The following is a 10,002-nucleotide window of genomic DNA, read 5'->3' as shown; positions in this document are numbered from 1 at the left end:
TTATATATTTCATATTATAGTCCTCATTTATCATCTGATTTTATGCCTACTTATAGCCCAAAGACATATAGAAATGATTTGGAGATTCTACAATCAATATACTTATTTTATATATTATATATAATAATATATAATATATATTATAATTATAATAAGATTATATATAGATATATAATTATAATTATAATATATATAATTATATATTTTATATATATACAACAGGATATATATACACACACACACACAGCACACAGAGACCTGTACTACCTCATCCATGGGATCCATATTATAAAAAGACAGAATTACAGTGAAGTCCTTTTGCTATATCTGGTTAAAACTAAAAAGGCAAAAGAAAAATGAAAATCTTGGCTAGGGCTCCAGAATTACCTGTATCAAACAATTTTTGCTACATTAGATGGTATTCACAAGGCTCCTGTATATTTGCCTGGAGTCAAAGTACAAACAGGGACCTAGAGTTTGAAACTGACTCATTTTAATATAGCAGCACATCCTAAAAAAAGATTTTAATGCCTTCAGCTCATGCTTGAGAGTTAGAAGTTCTTGGAGTGATTGTATTGCTCAAGATGATTCACAAATACTGAGAACAGAATTCTGCCCTTGTGACTTTTTTATCATTCACAATAAGAACATAATTGCTGTATTAGTCTGTTTCACATTGCTATAAAGATACTACCTGAGACTGTGTAATTTATAAACAAAAGAGGTTTCATTGACTCACAGTTCTACATGGCTGGGGAGGCCTCAGGAAACTTGCAATCATGGTGTAAAGCAAAGGGGAAGCAGACACTTTCTCCACAAGGCAACAGGTGAGAGAGGGTGTACGTGAGAGAAACTGCCATTTTTAAAACCATCAGATCTCGTGAGAACTCCCTCACTATCACGAGAACAGCATGGGGGAAACTGTCCCCATGATCCAATCACCTCTTACCAGGACCCTCCCTCACCATGTGGGGATTATAATTCAAGATTAGATTTGGGTGGGGACACAGATACAACTCATAATCAATTACTCCCTGAAAACTGCAATAAATAAATAAGTCAAATACAGGGTATGATCCAACACTCACCTGGACTAACCATCCCATAACACCCACGTTCATATATTTAAAGAAAGCAGATAGAACTTAAACAGGGTAAAGCCACAGCTGAATGAGAAACTGGGTTGACAATAGTATGAAAAAAAATTCCAGGTCCTTATACTCCCAACAAATCATCCCACCCCAACGCATGTCAAAACTTGGTTAGATGGATTCACACATATTCTTATCATATTCCCAGTTTCCATGTCTTCCAAAAGACATATTGAGTAGGTTCTAAAATTTCACAAAGCTTCAATATTTTGTTGACTTTTACTTTTATCTTCTAGACATTTAGCCTAAAGCAAAACTTCAGCCTGTTGTTAAGAGTAACCAGGGCCCCCAGGGGAATTCTGTATCTGTAACCCATGCATCACTCAGCTGCCTGCTCAGATGAGCAACACCTGATCATAGGATCATGCATAAACTCTTTTTCTCTCCTCACAAACTTCTATTTGTTGAAGTCCAAATGCAGAGACAGAAACAAAACAATGACATGGGTTCCTTTCTGGGAAGGCAGATTTTCCTCTCTGAATCTTCATCACTAAGATCTTACAAACAGTGAGTTAATGGTAGAGGATATCTTTAATGAGAATTCCCATCCAAGAATGGAGGACTAAGCCATGTCAGCATACAATTGCTATGTCCCAAATCAAAAATAGAGGCCCTGGGAATGTTTTATTATGAGCCAGGAAGAAACAAAACCACAACCACATTGCCGAAGTTTCCCCCAAATATAAACACATCCTCATCCTCTTACATCACTAAGACCTATTAATAACTATTAAAAGCTATAAATAACTATTAAGAACCCTTAATACTTTATGCTGTAATCAGATTTACCCATCTTGGTACCAAAGAGTCAGTGCTGAAATTTAAAAGATACTAATTTTTTTAAATTTAAATCCCAAAGAGGAGAAAATGATATATTTATTAGTAATAGAGCTACAATTTAGTAGGTTTAAGCTATATTTATACATACATACATATACATATATATGTATGCATATGCACATACACACATACACATATATATGTATGTATATACACATACACATTGGATATATTAGGCCTCAAAATTGTATCCTATGTCAAATAATATATTCCAAGTTTGATTCAGAAAATGTGGCCATTCTAACATTAGCAAAAGTGTGGGTATGTGAAATACATAGAATTTGGTAAAGGTTGTATGTTTTTTAAAGTAAGTAAGAGGAAAATGTCAATTTGAGATTCTCAACTAGTTCAAGCTGTAAGTCACTAAAAGACAGCAGCTCCAAATAGCTGCTCGGTAGCCTGTGCAAAATGAGTCAATTTTCTAAATTAGGTCTGCTGAGGCCAATGGAGGTCATACTGTGATTAAGATGGGCTGTGATGCCGAGTCACACAGGTGGAGCCAGCTGTGCGGGCAAACGTCAGGGGCAGGATTTCCAGCACCACACAATCCAAAAGAAAAAAAAAAAAAAAAAAGACAATAGCTTATTTTCTCAGAAAATCTTGATTCCACAGGCCATGAATAATTCCCAGCAAGAGCATACCCCAAAACTAGCCCTAAATCTCTGCAAACCACGCACAAGAGATTAATTGGATCCATCTCACTACCAGAAGTTATTTTGGGGAAAAAATTACTTGCCTCTTAAAACATAAATAAAATTATTGTATTTGCATTACATATACCTTTGAGAAGTGTAGAAAAGCAATAACCCAGAGTGCCCTTGCAGGAAAGGCAATTAATCTTTGACGACACAAAGGCATAGACAGAAGCTATATTGAAAGAGACAAAACCAGAAAATCCAAGCACTAGGCAATGCACACAATATGGCATAGAAGGTAATCCAGTGGGGAGATCAACCAGGAAACAGTAGCATAAATAGGACCAGTAGCATACAGGTCCTACATCTCTACAAGTCTAGATCCTTTTCCTTTTTTAGTGGCCAGCTAAAACGCCATGAAGATGCTCTAAGGGGCTTTCTCTGATCCCTATAACATAGTTGATCTCTGAACTCCAACAGCTCCTTATTTGGATGGCTCTTGTTCCACTCATCACCTTCACCCTGTACTACAATTATTTATAGACATCTCATCTTTCCTACTAGACAGTGAGATCTCTGAACTAGGAAACTAACAATTAGGAAGCACCTGCTCTGTCCACACATTGTATTTCATATTTGCACAGATAATACCTCAATGTAATCCTTATAACACCCCTGTGAGGTGTGTGTCTCATTTTTCCACTTTTGAAGTCAAGGAAACAAAATCAAAGGGGTTAAGTATTTGCCACAGTCTCACTATTGCTATGGGCTAAAAGGGAGATAAGAATTAAAGTTGAATCCTAAGTTGATAGCTTTCCTACTACGAAAGGTTGTGTCTCATTCATTTTGGTATCCCCAGCGTGGTTCTTTGAACATAGACTATGCTCAATAAAAATGTACTTATTGGGTTAGCTAATTCACAAATGTTTTGTGAATACAAATGACAAGATCATTTGTCTACATTTCAGGTCACCTGAAAGGCACCCCAGAAAATAAAGCAGCATCAAAGTGACCAACTATATCCTCTATAGACTGTACAAATTCAAACTGCCAAAAGAGTAAAAAAGTAAAAGGAAATAGAGGTAGTGAGCCAGTTTCTAACTTATCCTTGGGTGAGCTCCATAAAAACCACATATGTTTGTACATAAAAACATGCTGTTCTAATTGACTATAGCATCCTGATACACTACACAGATGAAACGTAGGAAATCAAATGGTACCAGAAGTTTTCTCAACAGCCCATTAAATAGTCTCTCAAAATAAGCAAGGCACAAGTCTAATCATGCTTTCTGTTCATAAAAATCAATTGTTTACCATTTTTAGTATTAGTATGAATGTCTCTTAATTGGGGCCTGAATGAGAATTATTCACAAGGATTATATTTCCCCTCTGAGGAGGAAGAATTCTGGGCTGCACAATTTCAACTGGAGCCACAGTTATAAATTTTATAGGTTTCTTGGGGAAGCCCTAAGGTACTTTTCCCTTTTAAAAAATGTCACTGACCTAATTTTGAAGTATCCAGCTCCTCTGTTAAGTGTGTCAAAATTGAAGTCCAAGAGGGTAGACTGTCACATTTCAAAGTGGCCTCAAATTCAGTTTTCAAATACTATTTGGAATTGTATAATGTGGACTCTTAATAAAAACTGATAAATTAGCCAGTGGGCATAGTTTAAAGAAATGCTGCATAAAGACAGTGGAAAAGTCATTTGATTAGGGATCTAAGACCTGGGCTTTAGTCCTAGGTGGTATAATCTTTATCCATTGTTTTAGTTTTTTTTAATCCCCCAAAGGCATGATCTGAAATATTTATTAGGTCTAAAGTTCTATCATTCCATCCAACATGTAATGATCATGATTTTCACCAGATCTTGCATCAGGCATAATAATGTACCTCAAAGATGTTCATGTCCTGATTCCCAGGACCTGTGATAGGGACTTTGCAGATGTGATTAAGTTAAGGATCTTGAGAAGGGGGATTATCCTGGATTATCCAGATGGGCCTAATGCAATCACAAGGGTCCTTATAACAGGAGGGTCAGAGTCAGAAAAGGAGATGTGAAGCAGGGGTTGGAGAGATATGGCTGCTGGCTTTGAAGATGGAAGAAGGCCAGGAGCCCAGGAAGGCAGTCTGCCCCTAGAAGATAGAAAAAGCAAAAGACAGATTCTCCCCTAGAGCCTCCAGAAGGAATGTAGCCCTGGCTGACACCTTGATTTTAGGGTTTATGACCTCCAGAACTGTAAGGTAATAAAATCGTGTTGTTTCAAGCCACTAAATTTGTGGTACTTTTTAGAAGTAGCAATAGGAAACTAATGCCTGAATATGTTTCATTGTGACTTATACATAGATTAATCACAAAAAGAAAAATCTGGAAAGATTTTCTGTTATCATTCTTCTATTTGTCAATTTGATATATTGAAAGGTAAACATTTTCTGTTGCTAATGATTATGGGGAATGGTGAGAAATACTTCAATTATTCAATCTGACATAATCATGAGACATTCATGCAAAAGTAAAGTGGAGTAATGAGAATAATAATCATGATCATGACCAAACATTGAGCACTTACTATGTGCCAGGTACCATTGTAGGCACTTAACATGTGTTATTGTATTTGTGGCTTGCTCTAATTTCATTGATTTTCTGTCCCTGCCTTCTCACCTGCTCCACAAAATCAGCCTTCAACACCAGCAGATAGAAACCATGGAGTAGGAAGGCAAGGTAAGATTAGTCAGGACTAGGTAATGTTCTTCAAAAAAAAAAAAAAAAAGACTGAGGTTATTTTTTTTCTGCAGTACTTCAGGGAGAATACTCAAGTTACAACCATGAAATATGAGACAGCCCTCTTATTGGACTCACTTTAGACCAATCAGACACTAGTCTACAATGCATCTGATAATTACTCTTCCATCTGAGACTCAAACATACAAATACTTTGTATGAAAGCCATCCCTCATAAGCCAAAAGCAGAAATGTAGACATAAATGACTAATATATCTGCTTACCTTGGGACTCCTGTGAGAAGAATTATATTATTACTTAACTGGGGTCCATTCTATCATAGTTTTGAGAAAGAGAGAACACAGGAATGAACTAGGTACTGTCTCACTTAATTCAATTACCCAGAAGAGCAAAATGCTGTAAGTGGAATTCCATTATTGTTAAGATGATCAATTACTAACTTTCTGCAAGGCTATTCTTTGCAAGAGGTAGATGCTGGAAAACAACCAAAACCCACTATGAGCAACAAAATTGTCAGTTCATGAAAATACCACATTAGTGATAGCATGAAGAAATCATGAAGACCAGCAAAGATAGACACAACCCAATTGTAAACACTAATATCTGAATTTAGAATAATCCTCAAAGAAAATATATCATCATTTGTCAGAATGTCCCTGCTTTTGCTCTATTCTAATTCATTGCTCCCCAGCATCTTTATAAATATGGGCTATAAAATACTTTTTTCCAGTAGGAAACATTATTCCAAAGACAAATGACAAAACACAATTAACACTATTTAAGGAATACTAAAACAACAGTTCTAAATACATATTTCCAACAATATTTTGAAAAATAAGCATAAGATCAAACTTTGTGTGTTTTCCCCTAAAGAGAAGGACCCCTAAAGCAATGAAATTGGTCTAGCTGACTAAATTAGTTTTCTTTCCCCCACACCCCCATGAGTTTTCCAGAAGGGTCTGGTATAAAAGGCATGCCAAGTAACAATGAAATTTAGGTTCCCATGGCACTGGGTATGTACTCTCATTAGTGTGTTTCACAATGTACTATCATGATTTGTTCCCATGTCTGTCTTCCTTGCAAGACTCAAGGGTAGGAATGAGTGTCTTCTTGATTTGTGTTTATCTTCACAATACGGAACATTTGCTGACTCATAAAGGAGTGGTATGGGTACTCACTGAGTTTTCTGAATGATAAATTAATAAATTGATTCCAAAGACCTAAATGATACCCAAATCAAGAAAATGTATCATCATCACTGGCACAGTAGAGTATTCTATATATACAGTACAGGCTCACTAAATATTGGTTAAAGACCTAATTAAGAAATGATTATACCATATATTAATGGTGTTTTGAATTTTAAAATAAGTGACACATATCAAATTATAATAATTTTACAAAACCCATAACTGTCCATTAGCCCATCTGATGTATTTTCTCCCTAATGGAAGAGTCACTATTAATACGGTATGAATCAAATAATAAATGGCAATTTTCTGTTACTAATGCTCAAAATCAACTCACCACAGCCTATCAATACCTCTGCTCAATACCTCTCCCACTGCTCATGCACTCACCCACTTAGCCAACTTGTTCGCCAGGGGCCCAGCCTGTATTTAGAAGCACAAGTAGAACCGCCTAATTGGTATGTCATCATGACTAAGCCACGGTATGCTGTGATTAGTTTAGCATGAGATGGAATGAGATAGAATCCCAGGAGTCTCATACAGTCAGTGCAGTCAAAGCATCTATGAGTAGGAGGAAGGAAATGCTATTGGGGTAGAAGAGGAAGGTGCTTTCAGAAGCTTAATTAGTTATTTAGAGAGGTGTGTAGTGTGTGTGTGTGTGTGCAGAATATATATATGTGTGTACATATATATGTTTGTGTGTGTATATACACTATCTTTACACTGATGCAGTGGTCAAGTAGTTTAGCAAAACATTTTAAGGAGATGCATTTGGAATTCTTTTAGGAGAGCAAACTAAATGATGCTACAAAGATCTTAAGGCAGCTTCTAAAACAGAAATCCCACTGGGACCAGTTCTAGGAACCTTGCCAGGGTATAGGATACAGAACTTGCTTCAGCAATATCATTGAGATTTCTGTGTTAGGAAAGCAAAATTTCATAAGCAAGATAGTCAAAGCAGAGCTGAAAAAAGAATTTCTTTTCTAGTGGCCAATCCTTCCCTGGAGGATCTTTATGATTAGAGGAAGAGAAAAATGCAAATGCAGATGGAAAATGAAGGAGGAAGAAAACTGAAGACAGAAAAGAGGAGACAGAAAGGAAAATTGCCTCCGAGAAATTAAAAATGTGAATGTACTTAGAGAGTAATATTAGATTTAGGAGGTTAAGTCTGAAGATTTAAAAGAACAACTCCCTAAACTCGCATTGCTTTTAACTTCAGTAGCAGTGCTATGGTTGGAAGGGATAAAACCGGTCTTCTTAAATCTGCCTCAGTGAAGAGGCTGCTGCTCTCCTGGTGAATGCAACTCCCAGCTCAAATGATTGTCACCTTAGGAACAGTAACAAAAGTCTCAAAAAGCTTAAATTTTGAATTAGGAATATAAAAAACCTTTCATTTCATTTACCAAATTTTATAACAGAAATCTCCCTACTTGTCATGTACGGTTTCTTTGAACCAAGAAAGTGCTATGTTGAAGGGCTGCTGATTTACTTAGATGTCAGCATACATTTCTACAGGAATCCTCATCATTGCTGCCATCAAAGTGGCAAAATGGGCCAGAGATAAAAAAGTTTTCTCTGGAAGAAAAGATCATACATTCTTGATTAGAAACTATTTACTTTGGGACAAAAAATCAAGAACTCATTTTTTTAATTATAAATAATTCCACATAAATATACATGCCTTATATAAACTCTTAACAATATATTGGTTCTTTAGTAGTGTGTAGTGAAACTATATATCAATGTAGTATGGTAAATGACAACATATAAATAAAAGTAGGCTTAAGGACATAGAACTATTAGCAGGTGGTACTATAGAGAAAGGTTTGGTGGAAAAAAAAATATGAAAACAGAATGGACTAAGTGTCCAGCAAAAGGTAAATGGATAAACAAAATGTGGTATATCTATGCAACAAAAAGAAACCAACCCTTGATACACATAACTACTTGGATGGGTCAAAAACATTGTGCCAGGTAGCCAGGAACAAAAAAGTCTACAGAACATGTAACTACTTATACATAATTGTAGAAATTGCAAACTATTTTAAAGTGACAAAATGAAGATTTCATTGATTGCTAGAGCCAGAGATCTGAGAGCCAGGGAGGAACGGACTGAGAAGAAAACTTTGGATATGACAGAATTCTGTATGTTGATTGTAGTGGTTAGTTCATGGGTGTATACATTTGTCAAAATTCATTGAATCATACACTTTAAATGGATATTGTTTATTGTACATAATTTATACTTCAATAAAGATGATTTTAAAAGAAGAAATAATTTTTAAAACATGGTTTGGATCTGATGTTGACATATTTTCCAAGAAAAATTAGTAGGCTATTTAAGAAACGTAAATATAATAGAATTAATAGGTTGAATTTGCATGGTGTGGCCAGTATTTCTAGAGCTTCAACTGTCATTTCTACTACTTCACACCCATTGGGGAAGTGGGAGGATCAAGTATCACTGATCCCTACTGTCAGAAGGGAGGAAACCAAGGCATAGAAGACCTCATAATCAGGACAATCAGTGCAGATGAGTGCCCTATAAGCAATAAGCAGTCCAAGAAAACAATTTCTTGCTCCCGTTTTACTTGTAGAATGTGATCATTCACATTTTACAGTGATATAAAGAGATATAACTAAAGGTTTCATCAACATGGTAAAGGACACGGAAGAGAAGTCTAAGTCTGGCCAATTGTTTTGTTTTTGACAAATACTTCATATTGCAAAGTCTTCTAGATCCCTCAATTGTCATCCCCACCGCTTCTTGTTCCTGGATTTTTTTTTTCCTCTGACTAATATTGGCTGCCACATCACTGGGCAAAGAGCATACAAGAAGTGGCCTATAAGTATGCTATTTGTTTCTTTATGAAAAGCTAAACAGCCCGGTGCCGTGGCTCACACCTATAATCCCAGCATTTTGGGAGCCTGAGGCGGGCGGATTACCTGAGGTCGGGAGTTTCAGAGCTGCCTGACCAACAGTGAGAAACCCCATCTCTACTAAAAAAAACAAAATTAGCGAGGCGTGGTGGCACATGCCTGTAATCCCATCTACTAGGGAGGCTGAGGCAGGATAATCACTCGAACCTGGGAGGCAGAGGTTGCAGTGAGCCAAGATAGTGCCATTGCACTCCAGCCTGGGCAACAAAAAAAAAAAGCTAAACAAACGTTCAAGAAGAAAACAGAAGGGAAATTTATGAAGTAACTTTTTACTACTACTCTCTTCTCTCATTAAATAAAAATTTACACTTTCATTATCTTCCCCTAGGAATCCCTGAAAATGGAACATTAAATGAAGCCACTCGCACCAAGCAATGAGTATGCATATTATCTAGTAAACAAGTGTTTAGAAAACATACTTATTCTAACTATTATTCAAACTTTATGGCGGGGTGCGGTGGCTCACGACTGTAATCCCAGCACTTTGGGAGACTGAGGCGGGTGG

This window comes from Macaca nemestrina, chromosome 12, assembly GCF_043159975.1.
Source record: "Macaca nemestrina isolate mMacNem1 chromosome 12, mMacNem.hap1, whole genome shotgun sequence".
Lineage (NCBI taxonomy): Eukaryota > Metazoa > Chordata > Mammalia > Primates > Cercopithecidae > Macaca > Macaca nemestrina.
This window is presented reverse-complemented; position numbering follows the sequence as displayed.